The sequence below is a fragment of the Monodelphis domestica genome, chromosome 4, assembly GCF_027887165.1.
Source record: "Monodelphis domestica isolate mMonDom1 chromosome 4, mMonDom1.pri, whole genome shotgun sequence".
In the NCBI taxonomy this organism is placed as follows: domain Eukaryota; kingdom Metazoa; phylum Chordata; class Mammalia; order Didelphimorphia; family Didelphidae; genus Monodelphis; species Monodelphis domestica.
The window spans coordinates 262,713,990-262,727,318 of record NC_077230.1 but is presented as its reverse complement, the minus strand read 5'-3'; the positions used below and the strand labels follow the sequence as shown (position 1 = coordinate 262,727,318).

Below are 13,329 nucleotides of genomic sequence, written 5' to 3'. Positions count from 1 at the left end.
ACACTTTTAAATATTAAAATATATATACATAATTTATTTCTAACACCTGGTTTTGAGTTCCAAATTTCTCCCCCTTCCATCCCTCTCCCACTCTTTGAGAAGGCAAGTCATGTATCAATTATTTATATGAAATCATGTAAACTATATTTCTACATTAGCCATATTGCAAAAAAGCAAAAAAAAATTAAGAAAGTGAAAAAATTATACTTCAATTTGCAGTCATCAGTTCTCTCCGGGAGATAGATAGCATTTTTGAAGTAGATGCATTGATCATGAGTCCTTTGGATTGGTCTTAGATCACATATTGACCAGAATAGCTGTATTTCATAGTTTTAGATCGCCGTTACTATGTACAATGATCTCCCAGTTTTTTCACCTCATTCGGCATCAATTCATATAGGTCTTTCCAGGTTTTTCTGAAATCATCCCCCTTGTCATTTCTTCTAGTTCAATAATATTCCACCACAATCATATAATATAACTTGTTCGGCCATTCTCTAATTGGTGGATATCTCCTCAATTTAAAATCCTTTGTCATCACAAAAAGAACTGTTATAAATATTTTTGCCCCCATAAGTCTCTTCCTTTTTCTTTGATCCTTTTGGGATACAGTCCTAGTAGTAGCATTGCTGGATCAAAGAGGATGTACAGTATTATAGCCCTTTGGGCCTCATTCCAGATTGTTCTTCAGAATGGTTGGCCAAGTTCATAAGGTCCATTTAATTCTTACTTTAAGAAATGTGGTGGGTTTTTATCATTTAGCATTACCAGATTTTATTTTTTTTGGTTTATTTTTATTTATTTATTTTTATTGTTTACAAAACAAATGATAATCATTAGAGTAAAAGGGGCAGGGAAACCTCAGAGGAGCTTAAGGTAAAAGGCATCCATAGGCAATTTTAGAACCATTTGTAACTCTTTTAAAAAATTCTAAAAAAGACCAATACAAGTAAAGTCATTACATCAAAAAATACCAGATAGCTAAGAGTACACTTCCAAGAAAAATAAGTGGGGGGTTCTAAAGTCTCCCTCCCCAGTGCAGCAGAATATGCCCTAAAGTCATCATATTAGTGGTAGTCTCTCGGTGATGGAGAATGACTATTGTCTTTGTGCAGTTTCATCTATGGAGTACCCTCATGTGGCTTTGGAGTCCAAAGGCTGAGGCGCAAAGTTTGTGGCACACGGGGCCTGGGACGCCAGTTGTTATAGGAGGTGCGGGTGTGTGTTTTCCATAGCAAAGCCAACCTTTATCTCTAAGTGAAGAGAATGGGACAGAGAGAGTGAATGTAGACCAGGTTGGGAGAGTAAAGTCCTTGAGCCAATTAACTTTCCTTAAAGCTTTGTCCAGATGATTTGGAAGAGTCACCACAGAACCCAACTTGTTTCTTCTTTAAGTTCTCTCTCAGACCAGATATAAGTTTTTCAGTCCAAAGTAAATTAGAATGAGTAAATTAGGAGAAGAAGGGATGCTTCAGATGAGCATTCTGCCATCAGCATGAAGTAACAGATGGTGGCCTCATGGCAAGGGAAGAGAAAGGAAAGCTAAGAAACAGAGAGGAAAATTCAAACAGCAGATCAGCCCAATACCATTTCATATAGAACAAATTATCCTGCTCTTGAAAACCTGGCTTTGTTATATTCAGGTTCTCCAAACTGATAGGGCAGTGCCAGCTGCTGTGCCCAATGCCAGCCTCCCCAGTGTTCCTCACCACTTATCACTTCTGCCCAGGCTTGGCTCCATTTGTTCAGCCCTGAGCATCATTCCCCTCCCCTGTAGCTAGTCCCTTCCCCTTCTTGTCTTCCCTACCCCTTTTCCCACTGTTTAGCTTTAAGTGACCAGAGTTAAAAGGAACATCTTTGGAAACCCTGAAAGGACCTTACAGAATTTCTGAAAGAGGTAGCACCACAAAGCAAATACATCATCAGCCTTGGAATCAGGAAGACTGGGGTTCAAAACTGGCCTCAACTACATCCTAGCTACAATACTTTGGACCAGTTATTGTGCCTTTCCTGGCCTCAGTTTCTATATCTAGCTGTAAAGAGAGTAAGTGAAATAATGTGTGATACTATAAGATAATACTGTGTGAAGGCTGGAGAGCATCTTTCCCCTCTCTGACCTGCACAAATTTATTCCTTTTCCTCCCTGGATCCTGTGATTCCCTCATATACCAGTTTCTTTTCATATTTAAGTGTTTCCTTTGGCTTCTGCTTATATTTTATATATTTATATATGATATTTTTATATTTAATATAATATTCATATAATGCATTATCATAGGACCATTATATAATTATGTGAATATTATATTTATACAATATAAGATAGATTATATTTTAAATGACATATACATATATAACATTTTATTATCATGCTAATCATGAAGCTCTGAATTAATGCTATTATCCCCCTTCTTCACAGAAGATTGTTAGAGCCTTAAAGGCAGGGACTATTTAATTTCTATATCTTCTAGAATTTAGCAGATACTGATTCATCATTATTTAGTCCAATATCCTCATTTGACATATGAGGAAAATAGTCAGGGCAAGTGACTTGTACCAGGTCACATAGGTGGGTGACATCCTAGCTGGGATCTGTAAGCAGCTGCTCTAAGTCCAAATCTAGTTTCCTTTCTACTACACAAAGGTTTAAACAAAGAGTTTAGGTTTAAGCTAGACCTTGAAGGAGGGATTGAGTGAATCTTCATTTTTTTGTTCTGTCATGACCTAGTCCATGGGGTTTTCTTGATAAACATACTGGAGAGATTTGCCATTTCCTTCTCCAGTGTGTCCCCATTTTACAGATGAGGAACTGAGGTAAATAGGAGTTAAGTAACTTACTAGGGTCACACAGCTAATAAGTGTCTCAGGTCGAATTTGAACTCAGACTTCAAAGGCATGTCATATCCATCCACTGTACCACCTTGATGCCTCCTAATCCTCATTAGTATATTCAGTTAACGAATGGCTTTTATCAATCCATCCTATTCAGCTAATGGGAAGACTAAAGCAAATGGAAGCTCTGAGATGACTTGTTAAAGATGGTGCAACTGCTTCAGTGGGTAGATTAAGGAATAAATCTTACACTCGAGTTTCAAAAACTGAGTCATGCTGTCTCTGGTTACTGAAAACAATAATATACCTAACTTACCTACCCACCTGTTCACATCACACACACACACACACTCACTCAACACCCATTGCCACAAGCAGCAAGACTGATCCCTGTTGCAATGGCAAGGCTCCAGGTTTGGAAGGCTGGGCTTGCTTTGGGATTCCCCAGGACATGTATGACCCTCTGAGCTCTCTCCCAAGAATGTTGCTTGAAGGGGTATTCTCTCCTCTCCTTCCTCTTGACCTTTCCCCCCTCAGTATTATCTTTTCATTTTCATTACAATTCACGGGTGGGATTCTATATTTGTTCCTAAAACAAATCTAAAATCTGGGCAAGTCCCTTTAACCTTGTGGGGGCCTTAGTTTCCTGATCTGCAAAGTCAGGGCTAAGATCCCTTCCAGCTCTTACCGGGTGACATTGAGTCATTTTCCCTCTCCAGCTCAGCTTGTTCATAGGCAAAATGAAGCAGTAAGACTAGCTCAGAGAGTCCTTCATCTGAGTCTGTGAATTTCTACTTTTGATAACTGTTTCAAGATAACTGGTTTTTCTTAAAATGATACCTGTTTCCCTTAATGCTTCTAAAAACCTTATTCTGAGGAATTCATAGGCTTCACCTGCCTGCCAAAGGAACCCATGATGCAAAAAATGTGAAGAATCTCTGAACTAGAAGATCTCCTAGGTTCCTTCTATCCAGGGTATGTGGCCAATGTTTAATAATTGGCTCTTTGGGGGAGGGGGGGAAAAGAATGAACCTATGATACACTCTTAAATTTAGTTTGCATTATTAGCATTTTTCACCAATATTTTCTTACATCTAGACAATCAACAAAACAATTCCTCAAGCCTTCTTCCCCCATTTTTGGGATTTGCTGATAGTTGTAAAAGCTCACACTGAACATTTAACAATCAGCTAGCTAGTCAGAGATGACTGTAGCACATCTTTGCTTCCAGCTCTAAATCTATGATCCTCTGAAACCCCAGAGGATGTCACCAATGTCACACAATCAGCATTATGTCAGGTCAAAATTTGCACCCATATAAACAAACGATGTTGTGTTAATTGCCACAGAAGCAGCAAGTAAGCAGGCCTTAAGCTTTGGCACCAAAGAAATCCATAAATCTTGGTTCAAATTGCCTCTGCACCTTGTACATACAGGTCAGCCCAAGAAGCACTCCTTCCTAACTGGTTCTCTTTCCCCTGCACAGTCAATACAACCCAGCACAGTATTAATATAAAAAACCAGAAGCAACAGATACGAAGGAAGAGATGAGGACTGTTTGCAGTATGATCAAATTTCTCACAGGAGCCACTGAACTCTCTATGCTTACTGGATCCCAAAGTATTAACTATTTAATGAAAAGCTGTCTCCAGTGCTTTTTTCATTTCTTAATTGCTCAAGTGGAAAAGAAGAAGGGGGAAGAACCCAACATGATCCCTGGCATACATTTATTTCTTTTTAAACCCACTCAGTGGCTTCCCCTTTCCTTATTCCCCTCATCTTGTTGGGTGCTTGCTCAATCACCTTCCATCCACCTCCCCACAAACTCCCAGGTTCCCCTTCCCCCAAACCCTCTCCACCCAGGAAAGATAAACATTTTTTTTCAAACTTGTATGACCTTGCTGAAAGTAACCTGACTCTCCTTCTGCAGCTCTGAAAGCCGACTTGGCAGTCACTGGCTGTAAGGAAGTCTTCCATTGTGCAGACTTGCCTGACCTCTGAAGCAATATGCTATATATCCTTGTTGCATTAAAGCAAGAATGCAGTTTACATATACCAAGTCATAGCAAGAATTTAAAGAAAGTGACCTGGCTCACTTCAGAAATCTCAAGGGGAAAAAAGGGGGACCTGAGCATAGACAGTTGTTAGCTTTTATAGTCATCGGGGTAGAAGCAGTGGAAGGAAGGGAAAAATTAGGTGAAGAAGAAACAAAAAGAGCAATTCAGAAATGACAAAAGCACTGGAGACAACATTTTATTAAAAATTAGAGGAAGAGGAACAAAAGATGATGAAATTGAGTCAGAACTGAAAGCTAGATTTTGTCAGGGGAGCTGGATTATTATATATAATTTTAAGACAATCCTCAAATTTGACCAAGAATTGATTTAGAGAAAGTTGAATTTGGACATGATGGTTTCCTTTCATCTAGAAGAGACTGGCTTCATATTTATGCTTGTAACTTCTTGCTTGGCCAAAACCAAACACTCATCTCTGAGAAAAAAAATGATTTGTAGTTGTTGGGGCTGGGATAAGTCACAACAGCAATAAATATAAACTCAGCGTCTAAGGTCAAATTTTTGCAGTTGTACTCATATCAACACTCAGGTTGTACCTATACATACTTAATGGTAAAGTTAGACCAGCCATAACTATTGATCAGAGCAACATGCCATGGTTGATCTTACACATAGTTCAGTAGAGATGATTGATCATCTCAGGAATCATCATGCCCCCATGTTTCAACTAGACATAATTCTAGAATCATTATTCTTTTCTGAATATGGACCTTTTATTTTTTTGGATTCCCTATGGCAACAACATATGGTCTGGCCATACAACCTGCCATAATGGCAGTCTAATATGAACTATAAAATTTCCTGAATATTATCTCCTACTGTGAACAGTAGATAGTCCTTGGTCTTTACTTATACCATATGCACTTAGGATATTCTAGAACTTCCCTTAAGACACTCTAATACCAATTTCAAAGTATTTCTATTTAAGCTTGGTACTTAACTATAGTTTAATGCTTTTGCTCTGTGTCCTAGTAAATTAGTAATGTATGAAACCAGAAAACAATGTGGAAATGAATATTTCTTTCACTACTCCTGTTGATTTGATATTTTGATCTAAATGCATTGATAGAATGAAATATGGAACTTGCAGAATCTCTAGACAACCCAATGACTATTACACACACGTGCAGGTTATATTTTCCCAAAAACAATGGCATATTCACTACAACGTTTACATATCATATATTTTGCCCTTACAGAAAGAGGTGTAGAGTTAAAATGCCAGCTCAGTCTCCATGCAGAATTGATGGTTTTTTTCCTTTGCTACTTTGGATTAAGTAGCTATTCCTACCATGATGAAATGACCATTTTCTTTCCCCTGAAGGAATAGATAACAGAATGTGGGCAGTCGTACCCAATTTTCCAATATGTTCTGACTCCAATATACATTAACACTCAAATACTGCCATGATAACCTCTTCAAACAATGTCAACAGGGATCATCCTAGGTAGATGGAATGATATCAAGAGACATAAAGATGAAAGTAGAGGGCACCATGCTTGATTTCCCCCTTGTGGTAATTCCATTGGCAAAAGAGTCCTTGCTAGAATACTTAGGTGACAAGGTGTTTACAAAAAGAACATCCACACAAGTTATAAGAAATGAAATGTGTGATAAAGCAGAAAGTGTATAACAAAGCCAGAGCTGAAAGGGCACAGTGAGTTTTTTGGCTAAATATCACACTGGTCAAAATATATATTCCAAGCATGTCAGTTTTCCAAAAAAGTCAATCCTTACCCCATGAAGATGTTTTCTATGCTGTTCTATTAATACAACTGATAATATTAGTGGAAATACCCAATGTAGATATAGTATTTTAAGATTCACAAAGTGCTTTTATATACATTAGTTTATTTGATACTAAGAAGAGCTCCATGAAAACAGGTACCTAGTCACAAAATTTGAGAGAGTTGGAAAGGTTGTCAGTGGCCATCCAATGTAACCCAATCTTGACAGGAATCCTCACTAAAATATACCTGTCTGGTGGTCAGCCAGATCACTCTGTTTGAAGACCCCCAAGGAGGGGGAAATTGCCATTATTAAGGGAGCCCATTTCTCTTTTGGACAGCTCTAATTTGTTAGGGATTTTTACCAAACATTGAGCCTAAATTTGCTGCTTTGCAACTTAAACCCATTGCTACTGGTTCTGCCCTCTGGGGCCAAATAAAACAAGACTAATCCTATTTCCACATGACAGTCTTTCAAATACCTGAAGATAGCTATCATCCCTCCCCTCCCCCAGCTATCTCTCTTCAGAATAAACATGCCCAGGTCTTTCAATTGATTCTTATATGCCATGAATTCAAGACTCTTTTTCATCTTGCTTGTCTTCCTCTGGATACTTTTTAGTTCATTTATTTTTTTTCTCAAACCAAGACTCCCAGAATTGAACACAATAATCCAGATAAAGCTTGAGAAGTATAATGTGCAGCAAGATTATCAATTTCCAACTCCTAGAAGTTACATTTCTCTAAATGGAGCCCAGGATTACATTAATTTTTTGGCTTTCGCATCACACCGCTGTCACACATTGAGCTTAAAGGCCACTAAAACGGTTTGATTTTTTGTTGTTGTTCAAAACAACTGCTATCAAATCATACCTCCCTATCTTCTACTTATGGAGTTGATTTGTTTGTAGTTAAGTGTAAAACTTCACATTTATTCCTCTGGAAAGCCATCTTATTAAGTTTAGTCTAATGCACTAACCTGTCAATAGCCCTGTTGTGTATGACTTGGTCACCTGATATATTAGCTATCCTTCTCAGCTTTGTGTCATCTGTGAATTTAATGAGCACGCCATCCATAGCATTACCTGAGTCATTGGTAAAAAAGGGTGAATAGTGCATGTATCATTATCCCCATTTTGCAGATGGGGAAGCTGAGTCTTTAGAGGTCTGAAGTGACTTGCCCACAGTTACACAGTTAGTAAACCCAGGATTTGAAGTAAGGTTTTCTCACTCAAAATCTAGCTTTCTTTCTATAATATCCCACCCCATGTCCTAAAGAAAGAAAGAAAGAAAAAGAGCTTCAGGAATTGTTGATCCTGTATTTCAATTGCTTATGCCTGTTGGGTCTACTAACTAGTCAAACCTTGATCCTATACAAAAGAAATCTATATATGAGTTGATTCAGAGGAATTTCTCTAAATCAGGGGATAACCTATTTGGACAATCAATATTTAGACCTTGAAAATTTAGCAAGTGATAATTGGAACTTGAAAATAACTGTATCTATGCAAAATTTGAATTTGGAAATATTTGTTTCTATATAAAATAGATATATTATGAACAAATTGAGTAAAAAAATATATTATACTGGCAACCACACAAAACTACAAACCCAAACCCAATACTTACACACATCTCAAGTCCAAATCATCCAGAAATGTTTTGTTTTGAAAAAACAAATGGATCTGATTCTAAAAAACTCACAGAAATGTATGATTTCTGTTCAGTCTAAGTGAAGTTACTCTTCTTCATATGAAAAACATTTCAACGTTAGTCATAGTGCAAAATTAAAAAAAGACAAGAAAAACAAATTTAAAAAGTATGCATTAATCTGGACTTAGAGTTCATTAGTTCTCTCTCTGGAAGTGGATCATTTTTCATCATGAATCTTTTGAAGTTGTCTTAGATTATTGTATTGATCAAAGTAACTAAGTCTTTCACAGTTGATTATACTTACAATATCGCTATTATTGTGTACAATGTTCTTCTGGTTCTGCTCACTTCACTTTGCATCACTTTATATAAGTCTTCTGAGGTTTTTCTGAAACCATCCTACTTGTCATTTCTGCATAATAGTATTCCATCACTTCTAGGTGGCACAATATATAGGGTGTGCTGGGCCTAGAATCTGGAAGATTCGTCTTTGTGAATTCAAATCTGACCTCAGACACTTACTAGGTTATTCTGGCAAACTCACTTAATCCTTTTTGTCTCAGTTACTTCAACTACATGAAATGGAAAAGGAAAGGGAAAAAAAAAACAAAAAAAACCCAGTATCTTTGTCATGAAAACTCAAAATGGGATCAAGAAGAGTTGGATTTGATTGAGATAATTAAATAACAATATTCCATCAAAATTATATGTAATAACATGTATAGCTAGTCCCCAACTTGAAAAAAAATAGTTTGCTTATTACATTAAAATTACCAGGTATTGCCCTTCTTTCTGTACTAGAGAAGAAATCATTTGACAAAAGAGACAGATATATATATATATATATATATATATATGCCTTGTTTATTTCTATTTGTCAGTTCTTTCTCTGAAGGTAGACATACACAAGTTATTCTTTAAACAATATTTCTATTGCTATAAAAAATGTTCTAGTGGTTCCACTTGTTTCACTCTTCATAATTTCATGTAGGTCTATCTATTTTTAAAACATTATCCTACTTGTCATTTCTTAAGGCACAGTATTCCATCACAGTCATATGCCACAACATTTTAGCCATTCCCCAATTTATTAGCAACCCCTCAATTTCCTGTTCTTTGCCACCACAAAAGGAGCTACTATAAATACTTTAAGACATAAGTTATTTTCCTTTTTCCCTGATCACCTTAGGAAACAAACCTAAGAGTAGTATTGCTGGGTCAAAAGGATCAACCAATTAGCATCCCCTTGACTTCTAATTCTTTGCCATCAAAGAAAGAGCTGCTATGAATATTATGAAAATATATATAAACATATATATATATTCTTCTATATATATTCTATATATATATATATATATTCTTCCTTTTCCTTTGATCTCTTTGAGATACAGATTTAGTAGTGGTATTTCTGGGTCAAAGTTTTATAGTTCTTTGCACTATCAATTCCAAATTGTTCTCCAGAATGGTTGGACCACTTCACAATTCCAATGATGGTACATTACTGTCCCAGTTTTTTCACTTCTCCAACATTTGGAAAAGGAGATTTTATTTATTTATTTTTAAAAAAACCCTTTCCTTCCGTCTTGGAGTCAATACTGTGTATTGGCGCCAAGGCAGAAGAGTGGTAAGGGCTAGGCAATGGGGGTCAAGTGACTTGCTCAGGGTCACACAGCTGGGAAGTGTCTGAAGCCAGATTTGAACCTAGGATCTCCAGTCTCTAGGCTTGACTCTCAATCCACTGAGCTACCCAGCTGCCCCCAGAAAAGAAGATTTTAAAACTCAAACTGTTCTTTCCACTTGGTAACATTGTCTAGTGAAATTTTATTTCTATAAGAACAAACTTTGTGGTTTGACACTACAGCCTTCACAATCTTTCTCCAGTCCACTTTTCCAAAGTTATTTCACATCACTTCTCTTTTTATGCATTCCGGCTAAAGTGGCCTTATTTGCTTCTATTCCACATCTGTGTTCTTCCCCCAACACCTTTGTAGATTGTGTCCCCTAGGATGGAAAAAGACTCCTTTCTCATCTCTCTTTCTTAGAATTTGTTGCTTTCTTCAAAGCTTAGCTCAGGTGCCACCCCTTACAGAAAGCCACTCCCAATTCCTGATGAGCTTAGTTTTTAGTATTCTACAGCCTGCCTGGAATGATCTTGCATTTATTTATTAGTGGACAAGTATTCTTCAAAAGAGGCAGAGAATAGTTCTTATTTTTGCCTCTGTCAATCAACCAACATTTACCAAGTGCCTGCTATGTGCCAGGCTCTGTGCTAAATGCTGAAAATACAAAGAGCCAAAAGAGACAATCCCTGCCCTCAAGGACCTCACTATGTATATATAATATTATGTAAATTGGACAGAGAACAAATTAGTTTTTGCATGCTTGAATAAATTATTCTAGAGTACAGTTCTTAGCTATTTAAAAGCAAATTGGCCATACTTAGGTGTCTGGTGATTTTGTTTAATTTTATTTTTTGCTTGTTTTTGCCGTCCCCCCTCCCCCAAGTTTAAAAGACCAAAGCCAGGAACTCCCAGTGTGTTTGGTGTGTTTACCTTCTTTACCCATGGTGAAACAGCATATATGTTAATAAAGAGAACTCTATCTTTTCCTGATTAAAGCAATCCTGTCTTTTGAATTGCTACACAGGATGCTGTTCTCTATGGCTCACTCACACTGTTGTAATAAGTCACAGCAGCTTGGCCCTCAGCCCAAAGAAACACAAACCCCTCCTGAAGTCTTGAGCTTTCCCATGGCAACATCATAGTCACCAACCCAGCAAACAATCACGCCAGTCCATTCTACCTCTCCCCTTTTCGAACGGCAAAGGATACCATTGCCGTCAGCCTCCTCAACCTGTGCTAATTATCATCTATGAAAGGAGATAGGGATAGGGATCAAATTGCCTTCAGCCCAGAACATTAAAGGAGATCAAAGGCGGGGACGACCATGTGAACACTGGGCGGTTTGGGCTATCCTTTCACTTTAAAAGACAAGTCAGGGGATAGAAAGTATATTTCTTGAGGATTAATGTGCCCACAGCCCTGATTACCAGAGGGCTCCGTCTCACCCGCAGCTTTTGTACAAAACTTCTATTCACGACGAAGTAGAGCTCTCCGTCTGCAAGGAAAGGGGGGAAATGCCATTTTAAAGTTAGCTCCATCTCATTCCCTACTGACGAAAAAGCTGGAAGAACTTCCGCAAGTCAGCTGCCATGAGATGGAATGACAGTTTTTCATGCATTAAAAGAGAATAACTGTGAAATGGTTTTGTAGTTCTCTGGGAAGAACAAAAGGCATCCACCTCTCTTTTCTGACTCTCGAAACGTCTTCCCTTAGAAATGACTGCTCCAGATGCCCAGCTCTGAAGGATGTAGAGTGCGTTCATCAGAGGATGCTGCAGCATCTCCAGCTTTCCAGTTAGGTCTTTCTGTCTGTTTTTCTTTTTCTTTCTTTCTTTCTTTCTTTCTTTCTTTCTTTCTTTCTTTCTTTCTTTCTTTCTTTCTTTCTTTCTTTCTTTCTTTCTTTCTTTCTTTCTTTCTTCCTTCCTTCCTTCCTTCCTTCCTTCCTTCCTTCCTTCCTTCCTTCCTTCCTTCCTTCCTTCCTTCCTTCCTTTCTTTCTTTCTTTCTTTCTTTCTTTCTTTCTTTCTTTCTTTCTTTCTTTCTTTCTTTCTTTCTTTCTTTCTTTCTTTCTTTCTTTCTTTCTTTCTTTCTTTCTTTCTTTCTTTCTTTCTTTCTTTCTTTCTTTCTTTCTTTCTTTCTCTTTCTCTCTTTCTCTCTCTCTTTCTCTCTTTCTCTCTCTCTCTCTCTTTCTCTCTCTCTCTCTCTCTCTCTCTCTCTCTCTCTCTCTCTCTATTTTATTTACTCACATTTTGTTTTTAATTTTATTTAGTCAATTTGGAACATTTCCAGTTAGGTCTTTCTGCATCATTTGGGGATGGAAAGCTGCAGAAGCTCTGCACAGTTAGTTGGAGGAACTTCTTGTTTCCTTAAAAACCTAGTGTGCTCCTGAATACTGGGTAATAATAGAGAGTACATTTGGGGCTCACCCATCTTCAGAATTAGACATAAAATTTCACCAGATGATTCAGATAAATAGCAAATATTTTTGTCCTCTTCTTTTTGGTGCAGGAGAAAGTTATCATCTGCAATTTGGGATGGGGTGGACCCTTATGAACTTCCATCAATGTAGTTCAGCACCAGTACTGAAATTTACAGTCTTAAAGAATGGGCTGGGAGGAACAATTTATTTTATTTTGCACAGTTATTTATTTATTTTATTTCAATAACAAATTCACACATAAGTTTTTCAAAGTTATATGATTCATGTTGTCCCCTCCCCTCTTCCCTTCCCATTCCTGGAGTTGACAAGCAGTTCCCACATATATGGGAAGAATAATTTAAATAGCTGGGGGAAGAAGGAGTGGGGAGGCAAGGTTAAAAAAGAACTATTTGGTGACCAAACACAGGAATTTAGAATAATCCATTTATTTTCAGAGAATCTAAGATGGAAGGGGGGGAATAAAATGATGTAGGTGATTATTCTAAGGGAGTAAACAAGTTATTGATGTAAAAAAAAAAATTTCCTGGGACACAGAAATTAAGACTTGCCCAGAGTCTCAGCCAATATGGGATCTGAACTCGGGTCTTTCTAACTTCAAGGCAGACTGTTTCAGAAGATAAAATATCAAGCATCAGAGTATGGATTATGGTAAGACATTCCACTGACATCTTAAACTATGTGGGAGAAAACTCGAGGGATTTGTTGAAATAACACAGAACTCTGAAATGTCACTGAAACCTTTCTTACATGTGTATGTGTGTGTGAGTTTATTGGTGTGTCAGTCATGTCCTTACACAGTAATCCCCAAATCCACTCTAACAACAGTTTTTTATAATTTTATAACTTTTAATATTGATAGAAACTTTTCATTTGCTTGGGATCCCTTGACATCTTATTTCCTTCGAAAACACAATCTGATTATATTGCAAGGTTGGGTTTTTTTTTTTTTGCATTTTATCAAGTATTTTTATGGTGTTTTATT

The 13,329-nt window shown here is 37.3% G+C and overlaps 1 protein-coding gene and 1 long non-coding RNA gene across 2 annotated transcripts in view; both read right to left on the bottom strand.

Moving 5' to 3' along the window:
* MAML2 (mastermind like transcriptional coactivator 2) overlaps positions 1 to 13,329 on the bottom strand; it is a 434,525-nt gene that overhangs the window by 377,829 nt on the left and 43,367 nt on the right. The gene's annotated exons all lie outside the window — the stretch shown is intronic.
* Positions 1 to 13,329, bottom strand: part of LOC103101718 (uncharacterized) — a 134,342-nt gene that overhangs the window by 79,673 nt on the left and 41,340 nt on the right. The window contains exon 1 of the long non-coding RNA XR_467975.2: positions 1 to 13,329. This exon is cut by the window's left edge and continues 23,939 nt beyond it; it is cut by the window's right edge and continues 41,340 nt beyond it. This is a non-coding gene — a long non-coding RNA (uncharacterized LOC103101718).